This window comes from Harmonia axyridis, chromosome 1 (genome assembly GCF_914767665.1).
Source record: "Harmonia axyridis chromosome 1, icHarAxyr1.1, whole genome shotgun sequence".
In the NCBI taxonomy this organism is placed as follows: domain Eukaryota; kingdom Metazoa; phylum Arthropoda; class Insecta; order Coleoptera; family Coccinellidae; genus Harmonia; species Harmonia axyridis.
In genome coordinates, this window is record NC_059501.1 from 66,578,572 (window position 1) to 66,597,754 (window position 19,183).

The following is a 19,183-nucleotide window of genomic DNA, read 5'->3' on the forward strand; positions in this document are numbered from 1 at the left end:
GGAACAAACAAGTTGTTTACATTAATAATTTATCGGATAAATAATGGCGCTCTTCTCGACGACGACGCCAAGAAGAGAAAGAGGTCAAACCAGCAGTAACAACGTGTGTTCCACAAAAGGAAACGGTTCCGTTTATGGTCATTCATTATTAGTAGATAAGACGAAGATATTATTTATCGTGGCTCTGTAATTTCAGAACTGGTTCTATTGTACGTGTTCAAGGCCTTGAACAGAGGGTTTTTGCCGTAATTTAGAATAAATGCGATGAGAAACGAACGCTAGATGAGAGAGAAGTCGAGGGAATTATGCGATAATGGCTGTTGAGCTGTATGAGCTGCGCTATTCAGGATTGGTAATAATGGCAATTATATATTACGATGGAAAAGTGTGGGTTATATGTTTGACTTTCGCATGATTAGTAATGGAAATATATATCTCTATTAGTAAATGGGTAACCTTCATACTGGGAAAAGTGGATCCTAGTCTGGATGAAGGTTATCGAGGAACCTACACTCAGGTGCAAAAAACAGGCAACAAGTTGATATTTGGTAAAATTTGAAGGCTCATAGTTTTCTTATTTTTAGTTCAATTTTCGAAATTCCTTCAGTAAACTGTAGATAATATTATTAATTTCAACTAGTATAGTCAATATTTTGTTAAATGGTGGCTTATTAGTTACTATACAGGGTTAATCAGAATTTTGTTGTTAAACCCTAATTTTGAAACATCCCGTGGAATAATTTGCCAATTGTCATCAAAAACCATTCCTTTCCAATATTTTGTTTTTTGATTCATTGCTTTGAAAGCACAAGTTCATTTTTAAGGGACAAATATCAACTCATAAGTATTTTGAACCTTAATAATCAGATCAGGTGGAATCAATAATAACCAAGAATTTATCGAAAACAATTATTGGAATAAAAATAATGACAGTACATACAATAATACAAGCATAGGTATACAATTTATGTATAATATCAATAGACATGTCTAGAAGAGGTGTAAGGATGAGATTTTCCTCACTCTCGTCGTCAGTATTAACTTCGTAGGTATCAGGCAAAGAACTGTTGTCATATTTATTTATTTAATATGCTGTGCCTACGCAGTGCTTGCATTCTGAGGAGCACAACATACCAGCCTTTTTACAGTGGCAGCCATCGGTGCTGCACCTAGTTATGCACATGCAGCGAAGTTATTCTGGGACAACATCTATTGTTGTGGTGGTGGGAATCATCATCTGAAACATCTATATCACCATCTTCTTCCCAATACCAAAGGGTGCTGAGGTGGTGTCACACCCACTTTTAGCGTGCAGGCAAAGTATGCCCTGAGGCCCGTGTCTAAAACATTGGGGAAATAAAATGTCGATTGGGGAGTTACCCTTTACACTTTTCTTGGAGTATTCTTCTTTATTTAAAAACCCTAAAGTATTCAGCAGCACTAGCAGATCAATGTCTTCCCCAGTAATGACTACATTGTCGTACTCCTCAGAAACTGAAACAGCATTATGTACGTTCAAAACATCAGCGTATTTTACTGTCTACTTGTCTTGGATCCCCTGACATTCCAGTTCAACTTTCAGCATAGTTATAAAATTCATCTTACTTGTGTCGTTGAGGAGAAATTTTGCCTGCGTGATGGTGCTGACTAAGGTTGTCTTGGAAAACACAAACTTAGTAGAGTGGTTCTGCAAAGAATACCGATAACGTTCTACTGCCTTGGTGCTTTGGTAGCTCATTCCACTATGATAACCATCAACAAAAACATTTTGGTATTGCTCCCAAAGTGACTTTTGATGTAGTCCACTTAGTTTCGGCAGACTACCTGGAATTTTGCTTCACTTACGTCGTCCACTCGATGTAGCAGGAACCCTACTTCACTGGCGATGGGAAAGAATGTATCGTACAACTTCGTTTTTTGCCAATTTTTGCCCATTTGAGAAAATTCCCCTATTTTTCATTAAAGTTTCATTAAATTCGGAATTTTTGCCACCTTCTCAACCGGCAGTAGTGAAAGTGATTGAAAAATTTGAGACGTTGGGAAAAGCTAATGATATAAAGAATCAAAACCCCGTGCGTCGCTCAAAGAACAACAGAGAATATTGTTGCTGTAGCCCGTAGGGTTGACGAAAACCAGGGTTAGACGATTCCTCGTCGATCTTGTTAATCATTCCACAAACGACATTTCACCTTATTTTGCATGAAGACTCTACACAAGAACTCAAGCCGGTTGATCACACAAGTGAAACAATCTCAATTTTGTGGTTGTGTTCTCGGGTGGTGATCACAATTGGCCACCAAGATCTTGTAATTTAACAACATTAGAGCTTTTTCTTTGGGATTACGTGAAAGATAAGGTATATGCCAATGCTCCCCAATCGATTCAAGACCTTGACGAACTGGGCGATCATTTTCGGAAAATTACAAATGTACTAATACATACAGGCAGCACTTCACATTTCTCATTAAATATTTTACAACAAAAAAAAAACCGGTCATGCTGAACATTTGATGCCCTTAGCGCTTAGCAGAACATTTATTTTGCTCATTTCAATGCAATTTATATCACCAAAAGTTCCACTGGTTAGAGCATATTCTCGACATACTTTTACGCGAAGATAAGTGATTTCACTTTTTCGACAAGCTCCAGTGACTCCAGTAACGATTAATGCTTCTTTGTTCATTGAATGTTGATCATCAGAAGCTTCTTTAAGAAAATGCAATGTTTTCTTTACTTAATACTAGTGACTTTTCAGGCTGGTAATCTTCATAATTCCGTCACCAGGTGATCAGGATTTTCTTCCTCTTCCCCGCAGAATCTGCATTCCTCGTTTTCTGCTAAAATCATTCTCATGATTTGCTTCCTGAGGCGGAGCAACAAGTCTTGCCTCTTCAATTGTTTCCACAACATTTGGATTCTATGCAAAAATCATCACAGACAAACAAAATACACAAGTCACAAGATCTCAATCTACGTTTGTTCAAACTTTGGTGAGTCTTTCTCGAGCCAGATGTCATAGGTGCGCTCTCTCTCTAGGGATTACGGTGTTTCGTGCCGAGATCGCTGGTGGACTCTTCAGTTGGACTAGCGATCTCTGCCCAAGATACCGTCTCGCTTCTCACATCATCGGGGAGAGGTGACTCTGCCGCAACGTAGCGACCCTCATAAATCCGCCGGAGCCGCACTAGTGTGTGGTGCGACACCCATAACGCCACCTCTTGGGCAGTCACTACAAAACAATAGCAAACATACATGCGACGATGCCAAACTGACTTTCCATTCAATTTATCAGGTAACTAATTTAACTAGAATCCGAGTGGTGAATCAGAAAAATTATCCGGCAAAATTATCCAGCATATATTTTTACGCTGGATTCATATCTGGGACTTGATCAGCAAGTGACGAAACAGGACCTCAGACAACAGTGATTAATTTTGGTTTTTAAGAATACATGGGCAAGTGTAATGTCTTCAAGGAGAATAAGCAAGAAAACTGCAAAGAATTCATCGAAAGAATATACAATTACCACACATCTCACCTTCTCCATTGTAAGCATCGTGTTTCGAAAATTTCACGGTGAATTGTTCGTTGGAACTGATCTATCGATGATAAACCAGTGAAATGAATGGATGCCAGCTCTCCAAGATCATAAATAATGCAAACGGATCGTGACAGTTTTCACATTCTTCAAAGTCTCTTCCGCGTGGGAGGATAAAAAATTGGATTTATACGGGTCATGGATGTTTACCAACATTATTTGTTCATTGTCTGAACCGAACGTCGTGTACAATATGAGGCGGGGTGAAGGAGAAATGTGGGTAGAAGGCGTAGACGGGATACGATGAATAATACATCTGTATTACATCTAATATTGCCATTTTCATTCCTTTGCTTATACCTACCTTCTCTGCGTATAAACTCGATGAGGTTATTACTTTCTCGTTCGATGTTTTCAATAAAGAACCTTGAGAATATTTCGAGAGCGTTCCTTCCAAACTGTTAACAGTTTTTTGAGCGATCGTTCCCTATATTATTTTTTTAAGAGCTTGAAAACTTCAAATATTAATACAAGACGAAAATATTGTTGAAATGAATTTTTTCATTATTGTATAAGATGCGCAACTAAGTTCCCGATGTGTTTTTTTAGGTGTACAACTTTGCTACCGACGTTTTGCAATAGATGGCTGTAGCGGTAAGTGGAAGTCGGAATAAATAGATCGTAGATGTAATACAATAAGCTTAGGTATTTGTGAACATAACGCCATCGAAGTATTTGTCGATTTGTGTCTGCATCATTGGGTTATTATCGATTAAACATGTAAGCATACGAGCAAATTGTCGTCATTTCCGGGAGGTTTGATTTTCTTGATTGACTTAGGCTAATCGAATGATCTCAAATACCTATGGTGAGGCCGCTTTTAGTGAAAAGAGAGTGGTTTCAACGGTTTAAGGATAGTGATTTTGACGTCGAAGAGCAACATGACCGTGGAAGAGAGAAGGTTTTCGAAGATGCAGAATTGGAGGCAGTACTTGATCAAGACTCGTGTCAAACGCAACAAAAATGGGCAGGATCATTGGGAGTGACGCAACAAGCCATTTCAAAACGGCTAAGTCATGGGAGTGATTCAGAAACAAGGCAATTGGTCATTGGATGCCGTACGAGTTGAAGCCGAGAGATGTTGAACGGCGTTTGTTTTCTTGTGAACAGCTTCTTGCAAGGCAAAGACGAAAGGGATTTCTGCATCGCATTGTGACTGGAGACGAAAATGGGTTCATTACGATAATCCTATGCGCAAAAAATCATGGGGATATCCCGACCATGCTTCCACGTTGATGGCCAAACTGAATATTCACGGTTACAAGGCCATGCTCAGAATTTAGTGGGGCCATCTCGGCGTAGTGTATTATGAGTTGTAAAAACCGACTGAAACAATCACAGGCGATCGTTATCCAACACAATTAATGTATTTGAGCCGAGCATTGAGAGACAAACGGCCGCAATACAACAAGAGACATGATGAAATGATTTTACATCATGACAATGCTCGACTCCATGTTGCGAAAGTGGTCAAGACATATTTGGAAACGTTAAAATGGCAAATCCTACCCCACCCGCCGTATTCTCCAGTCGTTGCTCTTTCGGACTTTCACTTATTTTGATCGATGGCACATGGCACACCACACGGTCTGGCTGACCAGCATTTTCGAACTTATCGATGCGTGAATCGCTTCAAAAGATGACCAGTTTTTCAACGCGAGATTCGTACGCTGGCTGGAAGATGGAAAAGTAGTGGCCAGAGATGGACAATACTTCGAATCATAAATTTATAACCAGTTTTCATCAATAAAAACTCGAATTTCGGAAAAAAGGTCGGAAGAAAGTTGTACGCCTATGTACTTTTTGTACCACAGGAGTAAATCCGCAGATGAGGTTTACAGACCCCGTAGAAAGGATGTAGAAACAGCCGAATTCATAGTGTGCAACTGTCCTGGGTTTGCTAGCCTGAGAACCATTTCTATGCAAAAGTTAGTCCTGGATAGGTACTCACGAAGTAACAGGCAAGGTTCCAAGGATTAAGTATCTACTGCCTTCTCGGGTTCTTATGAATAGCTTGGTTTGAAAACAAAATTTGGACACAATTCTAGGAAGGCTAACAGAGTCGCATCAAACTGGATTCAATAATAATAATAGATATCGCTACTGATTTTTATTATTTCTGAAATACATGTCATCAATTCTGAATTACAATTTTTAATTTCTGAAATCAATTTTTTGATTTCTAAATAACATATTACTATTCTAAAATACAATTTACCGTTTCTGAATTACATATTGCTTTTCTGAACTACCTATTACCGTTTTTGAATAACAAATTCCTACATGGAATTACAATTTTCATCTTATGAAATACAATTTGCTTTTCTAAATTACATTTCACGCTTTTTGAATTACAATTGGAAAAAGTGTACCTAGTTGAAAAATAAAAATTTCTAAATGTAACATATCTCAAAAAATAGATGTGATAAACTAAATCGAAGATCTATTTTGGATTCTGCACAAAAGAACCGGGAAGAATGGAAAAATCGCGAGCACTGAAATGTTTGTAGGCTTGTTGTCGTTTGAAGAAATTGCAGATAACCAATGACGAGTGGGCATCACCCTCTATAAAGGTCAATGTGAAAATTATGCGTACTGTTTCGAAATTCCTCATAGTTGAAATCGGAAAGGTACGAATGCAAATAATAAATGTTGACAACGAATTTGAAATTCTGTAGGGGCAATCGATTCCGTGAAAGATGCATCACATATTCCGCTGGTATATTTCGTGTACCGTGGCTGAATGTGAATGATATTCGAGCGTGATCCGAAACCAAATGGCCTCTCTTAGGAGCACCTTAACCTGAATTTTAATAGCGTTGTGTATTATAAGACCTGAAGAAATGCTCCGCGAGTCTTGTTATGAATGGTAGATTCCAAGTCCTTACGTTATTATGGATATGGTTTTGTGGCGCTAATTTGTCGAACTGTATCGTCATGGCACATGGCTGATGGTCTTAGGAGTTTAGCTTCACGATGGGGTAGTTGGACAATAAACGATTTTTCTCCTTCATACAAGTCTTTTAGGAATTTTTGTTGTCAGTCAGGGAAACTTGGTGATTTGAAAGGTAAAAAAAAGAAAAGTACTTCACATAATTATTTTTTGTCTTATTGTATACACCTTAAATTTTCGTTGCGAATGGTTTCAAAAATGACGGCCCTCATAAGGGATACCTGAACCACCCAGTTTTGCTCCACCTTTTTGAGGATACCGAATGTTGACAATCGCTCGGCGAACGTTATCCTTTGAATGTTGTTAGGTGCGTGGTTTGTCATTTTAAACAAAAATACTGCGATGGATGTACGAAATGATTGTGATTACTTATGGGGCATTAGTGTGGCATGCCAGAGCAAGTCAGAAAAGCACGAGGAAAGCCATGATACAATACAAAGGTTAGCATGTGTTTGTATCACTGGAGATATGAGAACGTGCCCAACTAGGGTATTGGAGATCATACAGATCTCGCACCTCTTCATCTAGTGATAGAGAGTTCTATGAGGCCACTCTAAGACTAAGGTACTGGCAATGAGGGAATTAGGAATCAGAGAGCTTGGCCCTCCCTGAGTAATAACATATCATTAGCGAACCCAGTGACGAAATGGTAAAGATAATATTCATCGAGAAAACCTTCATTACGATACAAAGTAGATAAGAAGATTGGGAAAGGCAGTCCACAATCCCATTTCACAAAAAAAAATCCCTCAAATGGTACGCAGATGGTTCCAAAACCACGACAGAGACTGACGCTGGAGTATTCGGGGCTGGTACCAAATGCTCAATATCGTTAGTTCGCTGTCTATCTGTCTTTCAGGCAGAGATACTCGCAATAGAAAGATGTGTAAAAATTAACCAAGCAAGAAACTGTCAGAAATGTGAGATAGAGATACATTCTGATAGTCAGGCTGCAATCAAAGCACTGAGCTCACATATCATCGAGTCTAAAATGGTATTGGAGTACCGAAGAAAACTCAATGAAATAGGCAAGAATAACAAGATCTTTTTAGTGTGGGTTCCAGGCCACTCGGGAATTTGAGGGAATGAAGAGGCCAACACACTTGACAGAGAAGGAGCACAAACTCCTATCATCGGTCCGGAACCTTTCTGTGGTATAGACAAATGCACCTGCAAGAAAGAGTTACAGGAGAAGGAAAAAACCGAAAGAGAAACACTCTGTCGGAATCTTCCTGGTTTGGATCATTCCAAAATGTTTCTTCAGAGCTTTGATACTGCGAGATCCAAGAAGTAGGTATCTGGATCTTAGCAGAAATGTACATGAGAGTGCAGATTCTGTGGGGAGGAAGATGAAACTCCGGATCACCTGGTGACGTAATGCCTCGCCATCACTGGTCAACGCAAAATCTGCTTTCAATAAATAAACAATAATTTATTCGGTCTGAAAGTTACAATCAAATTGAATTTAAATTCTAGAAATCTGTACAACTTAAGCTGAAGCTTGTGTGTTGCACAGAGTTTCACAGTTACCGAACACATCAACTGTAAAAATTAACCCAGCCACCATATCACTTATCTCATACATTCTCACACTCAATCCAGAAAGGAGTCTTGGCACGGCGACCACGGTACGTCACCCCTCAATGAGATTAGACGCTTGTGGAAGTGTTTCCTCAAAAGTTCCATCGGAGTTCTCGACTCTCGTTATGTATGTCGTGGCTCCGTCCTGCTGGAACCATACATCAGTTCCATTTCTTCAAATTCTGGGATAAAAAATGTCAATCATTTCTCTGTAGCGACTTGCATTCAAAATATTCGTAAGAGTAAGTTTTTCTTCCTCGAAAGAATAAGGCCTCTCAAATCCATTCTTTACAAAAATAAACTACGGAAACACTTCAAAGTCAACATTAGTCAAGCCATTGCCAACATTCCCATACATATGCTCGAAAGAGTAGAGCAAAACTTGAAAAAGTTGGTGGCTCAGTGTATCGTTAATGAGAGCCGTCACTTTTCCGATGACATTTCAAAAACCATTTGAAACAAAAATTCGGAATGTGTACAATAAAAGTAAATGAATCGATATGTGAATTACTTTTTCTGTTCAGAAATTGAACGCTCAAAAAGGTCGGTTCAATCCAAAATAAACAAATTTGAATACGTGCATTTTAGATGACGATTAATACTGATTATAATATTTAGATAGAAGATAAAACAAAAATCAGAACTTTGAATTAAGCCTGTATCATTTCAATATGATTTTTCGTTACCAAAGAGTGTTACTGAACAATTTCCATAAACTCCTGGAATGATTCTACATGAATGAATAATCACAGTTTGTTATTTTATATGACTTTTATCATAAATGTTTCATATCCCGAAATATGGGGTATTATTATTCACTTATTGCTCTTAATTTTTTAAGGAAAAAATGGCCAGAAAGATATTTTCAACTAAAACTCTATGATTTGTGACAAAAACTCTTTCATTTTCTTATAATCTTATAATCTATATCTTAATTTCAATACAGTATCAAGAACTTTCTGATAATATGTAGATGATTCATCAAAGATATGCAAGATACGCGTTGAAATGTTTCATTTTTGCATAAAACGTTGCCCCATACGAAAAAAAGGAAGAGAGATTTTTAGTCATAAATTGAACGAAGAATTCAAAAATGATTTTCAGCTTGAAATATCTGAGTGGCCCTCCATTTTCTCTTGAAAAAAAAAAGATCACTCGTATGCGTTAAACTCTGCACAGCTTCACAGAAAATAATTCCTTTAGAATCAATTCCATACCTTTTTCAAGATAGAAAAAGTGACGTTAAAATAATAATGATGGTTTTTATGAGACTTGACGCTTTCTCCTTGTTTCTTAAGGTTCCTTATCCCTAGACATTGAATTTACAAGCTCAAAAGAACGTTCTCCCCTTTGAGATATAACAAACACTAATTTCCATTAGGGGTGCCGAGCAATCGACTCAAATAACCATCTGCTTCCTGAATAATTCGGCTGGTAAATAAACGATGCAAGAGGGGGACGAAAAACGTTGTTCTGGACAGGTGAATCGATGAACAGAGGACTGCATAGAAATGCTCGAAAACGATACATTCTTTGTAGGAGCGGTTTTGCCCGATAGAATTGAGGCTTTTATTGAATGAATCGATGAAAAGCGAGGACGATAAGCAAGGAATTTCGAACTCGGGCTATCATTTATTCAGGCTCGTTTGGTCAAATTCCATCTGCGGTAATTCTCATAGAATCGTTTCCATTCCAGCTTGCAAGATTTTATTTCGATAGTTGGAATTGATTGTCCTGATTATTATCGTTTTTTTTTATTCAGCAACGAGTATGTGGAACATATTGTCGGAATGTACTTTTTTTGTTGGTTGAACGCCTGTAAATTGGTGAAATTAATTGTGAAAATTGAAATATAATATAGATTTCTGGTATTTTTGCTAAATATTATCCTTAGGCGATATTGATCTCAAAACAGACCGTGTGACGTATCAGTCTGAAAGTAAAACACAAACACAACTATCATTTATTTTTCAGTGGAGTCAATCGTATTTCAGTAATTTTGCTGTGGAATCGAATGTTCGATAGTTCCATATCGGTGGTCCCGATTTTAGTGCAATAACTTTGGAGTCCGATAGAACAACTCTTTTAATGAAAAAAATTCTATTAACATATATCCTAACAAGCTTCGTTTTCGAGATACAGGGTGTTAAAGTTTGAAAAAGAAACAGTTTTTTACTTATTACTCTAATATTTTTACATTCATTGTTTTAATTTTTACGTATCGAAGTCTAGATAATGTAATGTTTCGAATCAGGTTAATGTCTCTTGCCAAACTTATCCAGTGGCGTAGATGTGCGATGACTCTCTTTTCATTGAAAGACACCTTTTTTTCTTTTTGAATGAAAGAATGTTAAAATGAGCCTTCTGTATGAATATAATACATTATTTTCTAGAAATTTTCTATAAATATCATTTAGTTATTCTTGGATTGATAAATGTGTATTGGTAGAACGAAATTTCATTTTAATCCTGTCCTCAGAACTAGAGAAAATTCATTAGGAATACCGGAAAAAAATACTCAATAATTTAGTGACAACATTTCCGACCAATAATTTACATCAGGGTGAAAACCATCTGTTGAGCGCAAGAAAGTTGAAAAGACCAATGTACCGATAAATATCAGTGTAAGTTACTGATCTAAATCCAGCAATCTCAAACTCTTAAATAATCCGTTACAGCATTCGATACACACATAAATATACCATTACGTGTTCTAGATCGAAACGACCACGTTGTGTATATTTTATGTAAATTATGTATATTTTTCATACCCTAAGAGTCAAGGATGGAAGGATGACAATAAAAGAGTTATTGATGTTTTCGACACCTTATAGAGAAAATCACTTCTGGGATATAAAAGCCACTGACATTTAGTACGTAATACATACTGAATTATTTCGAATTGTCCTACCATCGGTACCATTCCACCAACAAATTGTCATACTAAGGAAACGAAAAATTTGTGTGATTTCAGATCTTTTCATAGGCTATCGTCTCTGAGCTAGTGAAATCAAGTATGCGCCATGATTAAAACTAAATTTGAAGTAATAGCGTTAATTTATATTATCCCTGACTTGCGGATTATAGCATTTTATTGAATTATTACCAATTGCTTAACGTAAACATACCTACGAACGTAGCCACTGATCTACCGATATAACTGTAGTCGATAGCCAAACCACCGCCCTAGTCAGAGACTCAATTTTCCGCCCTAACAGAAGTCACCTCTACAGAACACAAATTAATATTGGCGTCTTCTACCGAGAGAAAAAAGAATTGAAGGAATCTCTGAAAAATTTTGATAAATACATAAGGAAAATATTTATTAACAAATAACCAACAATTTCAAACCTGTATTAAAAGTTCAATTCATTTTAAGATTGGTAATAAAACAAAAACCTTTGTCCTTGATCCCTTCATATTACTCACATTATATCGTATCCCTGTAGGTACTCTCATATTTTGAGTGATGAAGACATTTTTTCTAGTTCGCTGACTATAACTTATGTTAATCAATACCATCTATTCAACGTGAGTCAAATCGTAAGTAGCAACAAAAAAAATGCTTGAAGAATAAAAAATTATAGAGCTTATACTTTCATTAACTTAATTCTTCATGTCCTCAAGTCCTCAAATCCAAAGGTAAATTGAAAAGTAAGAATGTAAGTACATAAAACGATTAAAAAATATTAATATTGATTGTGATATGAGATGAAAACACTTCTCACATTTCTTCAGAATGATAAGATAGAAATGATGAAATGAAATCATTTCAACAATATTTTGCATTCTTCTGAGCAATAATCAACATTCAGATTAAAGATTTGAAAATAAAAATTATTCCTGAAACATTAAGAAGCCGCCCCAAATATGCAATAAAAGACAGCAAAGTCCATCAAAGATAATGCCGACCTGCCTGATGAGTACATAATATATACTCCAAGTATCTACCTACCGAAGGCGCCCACTCACCAGGCTCCTTCGGTGCTTTGAATTTCCACACATGGGATTTTGAAATACCGCCCCTGAATTTTGGCGGCCTAGGCCACGTCTACCTTGTCTACACTCTGTCGACGGTCCAGGTTATTTGATTGAGAATGTTATCAATGTTCGAGGGTTCACTATGTAATCGATAATTTTGATAAATAACGCCATGAAGAAAAATGAAAGAACCTTTTTGAAGTGAAATTCTTTATTTAGCGTTTTTGAGAATGTAGCCTTCGTAAGAATGTATATTTTTCAGGTTTCATAGTAGTACTCTATTACAACTAAATTTTTATTGCACTCATCTCTTATTATACTACAGATTTTTGTTATCAAAATAGAAACGTTCCAATCGACAATATTTCCTGTAACGTTGTATTACATTTCAAACGATAGCAATTGAAAATGTTCGAGTTAAATTGATCCTGACATAATAATTTCTAACTTTCACAAGGCAAATCGATAGTGCTAATTAATTATTCAATATATGTAAAGCTATTGAATTACGCTTAATGAAACATATATGGATTTTTGCATGAACTCAGAAAATATTTTATGTGACCTCGAGAATTAGTCAACTCGAGAAAGAATCGAGATGAATATGATCTGCTTTTGATATCTCATTCAGCTCTATTCTGTAACTTCAAATCGAGTAGAGATGTTATGGATCGAATAGAAATGCATATGAATCGTTAAAAATTTGTATTATGTTACTCAAGGATAATTACTATGGATATCAATTATGAATTATTTTTGGCGAAAGAAGAAGAATTGGATACAGAATACCAAAGTTGGACGCCATAGAAATGAAACATTCCGATTTCTCAGGTTACGATCCGATTCGTTCATTTCTATTCGAGTTACAGAATAGGCCCTATTTTTTCGAATAAAAAAGTGATCGAGATTCCATGAAGATTTTTTTTTCTGTATATTTCTTGAGATGCTTTCAGTGAGCTTTGAATTCGGGACAAGCTCTACAAAAGTGCAAAATGGCAATAATTCCCGCCATTTAATCCCTCTTAGAACGCTATAGGGAATCTATAACTCGTATATTCCAAACAGCAGGTTAGGTTTAGTGGATAGGTCGTGTTCTTCGAGCACGAAATCCCTCACTGTTCGACCTTTATAAGGTAGTTCATCCATGAGGATTCCCCTTGCTTCGACAAAAAAAAAACTTCGTCAGCTAGAGCCACATTGGGTTGGAATCCGCTGACGACTTTCTCGTTGCACATAATTTAATTTAGCAGAAATATCAGTTTTGAATAAACGTCATTTTTTAATTTTCAGTAGTTGCATGCGAAACGTGCATCGTATATTCAAAAAGATATGAAGTCAGGCGATTTCGAACACCATAAAACTGTGACGGCATGTCCTCCAATTGACGAATGAATGAAGCTCCTGACATTACAAAAATGCTTTACTCATTTTTTGTCGATATTATCGATAACTCTTAAAGTATTAATTTTAGGTATAGGGTTTGCTTAAATAACGCCTTCTTCTTATCCGAAAATGGCCAGAAATAATGAAAAATATAGGTGCTAATTTGAATAATTTGAGTTTTGATGAATTTTAGTTGCGCAAGTTGATAATCTTCTGATAAACATTTTGTACATCTGTACATTTATGGTCAGAACTGCAAACAATCTTATAGTATTACGTATTTGCAGAATCGAAAATGCAAAAAGTTTTTTCGAAAAAATCTACTAATCTTTAATGATGCAATAATACACTAGGGCGCCGTTTGAAATAAGGAAGTAGTAGTTTGTTTCCGGTAGTACCGGAAGTTGTATAGATCAGAAAATATTCAAGGGAGGAAGATTATTGTATCAAACCAGAACATGCAAATTCTCAGCACAAAATTATTATTAGTTTTCCATGAGCGGCTTATAGGCTATCGCGATAAATCATCCTGTATTCTGTATTACGGGTATTTTGCCAGTCTACAGGCATTTATTTATTAGAGTTCCCTTTTTATTTCATTGTAATATTTAAGCGTAATGAAAATAAAACATTTTTATGTGAGAATTAGAAAAACATTTTTATTGCACTCCACTTGCAATAAACGCTTACATTTTCCAGTTGTTGCATAAATAAATACGATACGATGACCTAATATCGAACTAGCAACTACATATTTATCCTGTTCCTGTTCGCAAACGAATTACTTTTTCACCGTTCAAGCAAACGATAAGAAACACCCAATTATATAGGAGATTTTAATTGCACGCGCCGCATTCGATCTCTCGCCAATCTGGTTCTGTATGTAGGACTCGTTACATCAAGACCCGGTCCCCGCAAATTTATGCATCTCGGGTAAACCACGAGGTCGCCCACGCCGATCGCCCACGTGAAAAAAAAACATTCAATACACAGCCGTCTCTCGTATTTTTTCGTTCACGTGTCCCCCCTCCGTCTCACTCCTCGTCTAACGTTAATCGATATCTCGTAAACTCGAACGGTTCGTTATTGACCTTGTGCGGGATTGACGACTGTGTGTATAAAGTTTCTATGGAACATTAATTTGTGCGGTAGAAGTGGGTATAGCCATAAAAAATTCGAACCTCGGATTGTCATGAGTAGGGGGACTGGATTTGCATATGCAAATTCTGCCAATTCTCACCGGTTATTGTATAATTTTCCATGCATAGTTTTGCTGTGTTTACAATATTTTTCCGTAAGGAACGTTATCAATGAGAGAAGTCAAAGGAACCGAACAAACATATGAGTCCTAGAGGTATTTGCAATAGATAGATTAACCTAGTAAGTTAATATCAAAAATGTAAAATAACGATACGTTCTGAGTCAGATTGCAATCAAAGCATCAAGCTCACATTCCATCAATTCTAAGATGGTATTGTACCGAATAAAACTCAAAGAAATAGACAAAATAACAAAGTCTTTTTGGTTTGGGTTCCCGATCCTGATTACTCGAGAATTGAAGGAATTGATGAGGCCAACACACTTGCTAGAAAAGAAACTTAAACTCCTTTCATTGGGCCTGAATCTTCCTGTGGTATAGAAAAATGTACCAACAAGAAAAAGTTTCAGGAGGAGGAAAAAACCGCAGGGCAACACTCTTACGTAATCTTCCTGGGTTGGATCATTCCAGAAGGTTTGCTGCGGCCAGTTTATTTCCGAAATTCCAGGCTTTATTGTGAAAAAACTGTTTATAAAGGGTGTTTTTTTAGAGCTATAGAACTTCAAATTGCAATAAAACAACGATGGATCATTCGATTGACATGAATTTTATTTATCCGCAAGATAATCTTGTGGCATTATATTTTAAATATGATTTCTGTCATATGACCACCACGGCTGGCTCGGATGTAGTCCAATCTGGACGTCCAATTTTCGATGACTTTTTCCAACATTTGTGGCCGTATATCGGCAATAACACGGCGAATGTTGTCTTCCAAATGGTCAAGGGTTTGTGGCTTATCCGCATAGACCAATGACTTTACATAGCCCCCACAGAAAGTAGTCTAGCGGTGTTAAATCACAAGATCTTGGAGGCCAATTCACAGGTCCAAAACGTGAAATGAGGCAGTCACCAAACGTGTCTTTCAATAAATGGATTGTGGCACGAGCTGTGTGACATGTTGTGCCGTCTTGTTGGAACCACCACTCCTGGACATCATGGTTGTTCAATTCAGGAATGAAAAAGTTAGTAATCATGGCTCTATACCGATCACCATTGACTGTAACGTTCCGGCCATCATCGTTTTTGAAGAAGTACGGACCAATGATTCCACCAGCCCATAAAGCGCACCAAACAGTCAGTTTTTCTGGATGTAACGGTGTTTCGACATACACTTGTGAATTAGCTTCACTCCAAATGCGGCAGTTTTGTTTGTTGACGTAGCCATTCAACCAGAAGTGTGCTTCATCGATAAACAAAATAAAATGGACGTAGTGCGCGATACGTATTCCGCACAGAACCATTATTTTCGAAACAAAATTGCACTATTTGCAAGCATTGTTCAGGCGTGAGTCTATTCATGATGAATTGCCAAACCAAACTGAGAATAAATCACTTGACAGCTGTTAAATCGGTCGCCATCTTGAACAGTAATGCCAACTTAAAGTTATATACCTCGAAAAAAAACACCCATTACATTTATGACTCAAAGTATTGCCAATCACTGAACACTACTTTCTTTCTCCCATATTTCGGGCAGCGTACGAATCCCGCGTTGAGAAAACTGGTCATCTTTTGAAGCGATCCACGAATCGATCCAATTATTTACTTCTTCATAAGACCAGAAGTGCTGGTCAGCCAGGCTATGTGCCATTGATCGAAACAAGTGATAGTCCGAGGGAGCAACATCTGGAGAATACGGCGGGTGGGGTAGGAGTTTCCATTTCAACGTTCCCAAGTATGTCTTGATCACTTTCCCAACATGTGGTCGAGCATTGTCATGCTGTAAAATAGAGACTTTATCATGTCTCTTGTTGTATTGCGGCCGTTTGTCTTTCAATGATCGGCTCAAACGCATAAATTGCATTCGATAACGATCGCCTGTGATGGTTTACTAATTATACACTACACCGAGCCGGTCCCACTAAATTCTGAGAATGACCTTGGAACCGTGAATATTCGGTTTGGCCGTCGATGTGGAAGCATGGCCGGAATATCCAAATGGTTTTCAGCGCTTGGGATTATCTTAATGAACCCACTTTCCGTCTGCAGTCACAATGCTTTGCAAATATTCCTTCCGTCTTTGTCTTGCAAACAGCTGTTCACAAGCAAACAAACGCCGGTCAACATCTCTCGGTTTCAACTTGTACGGCACCCAATTTCCTTGATTCTGAGTCATTTCCATGACTTTCAGGCGTTTTGAAATGGCTTGTTGCGTCACTCCCAATGATCCTTCCAATTCTTGCTACGTTTGACACGAGTCTCTATCAAGTAATGCCTCCAATTCTGCATCTTCGAAAACCTTCTCTCTTCCACCGCAATGCTGATCTTCGACGTGAAAATCACCGTTCTTGAAGCATTGGAACCACTTTCGGCGCGTTCTTTCACTAATAGCGGCCTCACCATGGGTATTTGAGAGTATTCGATGAGTCTCAGCCGCAGATTTCTTCATATTAAATCAGAAAATTAAAACCTCCTGCAACGAAAATTTGGCTCGTGAGTTGACATGTTTAATCGAGAATAACTTTATGATTCAGACACAAATCGACTAATATTTCGATGGCTTTATGTTTAAAAATACCTGAGCTTATTGTATAACATATACGATCTATTCATTTCGACTATCACTAATCACTACAGCATCTATTGCAAAACGGCGGAAGCAAAGTTGTACACCTATATGAGAATGGGTCTAGCAGAAAGCGACGAGTGCAGATTCTATGGGGAGGAGGAAGAACCTCCGCATCACCTGGTGACGAAATGTATCATAGCTCTTAGTAGAATATTCCCTGCCACTCCTACCAAACACACAGCAAGACCTTCATGGCCGTCAATCTTGGCTTGACCACGACCGTTTTCGCTTGACGTTGTCGTAAGTGACCCATTTTTCATCTCCAGTCACTATCTACTTCAGAGATGAGTCAATTTTGTTGCAATTCAACAGAGATTTGCAGATGGAAATTCGGTCCAAGAGATTCCAGAACTTCTTTTGATGGTTCAAAACGAAAAATGCTTCGGCGACAAAATTACTCGCGCCGGTCCTTTACTAGAATTCCTTAATATATTCATTCATTTCGGTTATGCCCAAGGAAAAGTTTTAACACATTTTGAAGATTTGAAGAATAATCCTGGCTTGAAACTTCTATGTGAAATAAGAAGTTTCAATAATGGAAAGAGTTATTACTAATTTAGCATCTAAATTAAAATACTTAACAGTTAGGTAGCTCAATGAAAGTAGAACTCCACTTCTCAGCTTGTTCTTAGTGATCGAAGATGCAATCTTATCCCCGAGCATTGTTTCTATTTACAAATGTATTCAAATGCTTAAGATTATGATTTGGGAATACCTATCGAAATATTCAGAAGTGTTTCCAACTTGCCATTTGAAAATTTTTTATGCTTTTCTTTCTGGACATACTCAAGGAATTAATGCTTTTTTATTATTATACATATAATCGTAAATTGATACTAACTGATGCATATATTAAAAGTTTGCAATAAATTAATTTGAGCGTTTTTCTTGTTCATTTGCATTCATATTTCAAGTTTTCAATGTAGCAAATAATCCGTTCTCTAGTCATGAGAAAGATTGAAATGACTCAGCGAGCCGGTGTCGAATTTGTGAATAGGTATAATTTATCGTCGACAATGACCGGAAAGATGGGCCAACAACATACGTGTTTATATTAACAATGTGTGAATATTGTTTACCTAGTTGACCGCGAATTTTATAGTATGGTTTATTATATCCTCATATCATCTTGATAATAGTTTGAATTTGTAAAAATGACACTGCGCCGATTGACCTCGAGCTTTTCATTTATTTATCCAATAAAAAGAACATTCGTTCGAGTCAAAAATTGAACTTTATGACAGTTTTGTGATTAGTGACTCAGTTTAGTTTGAACATGCGTCAGAGATGGACCTTTGTAAAGAGATAATACGATATATTTTACAATTTTTCTTTGATCTAGGAGAAAATGCGATTGCTCAAGATTGCACAAAACCCGTTTGGAACCATTTGTATAAGGCTGGTCGTCCCATTTTGACTGATGATGAAAAACATTGGCGACTGATCAGCAAGAGGAGCACTTACGACAACGTCAAGCGAAAACGGTCGTGATCGATACGCGGTGAGCTGGTGGCCAACCTAGGATTGACAGCCATGATGGTTTTGCTGTGTGTTTGGTTGGATTGACATATGAGATTATTGAATGGGAAATTTCAGAAAATAATAAATTTGTGGGAATTCTCATAATTTCTCTTTGTCATCAATTTAGTCAACAAGCTTTAAGCTTTGGAAATTAAATATCTGAAATCAAGTGGACAATTTTGATAACTTGAATGTAATTGATTTATTGGGGGAGTTGAATAAACAAACAAATAAACAAGTTCAACTTACCATTCCTACTCATATAATTGTGCTAAG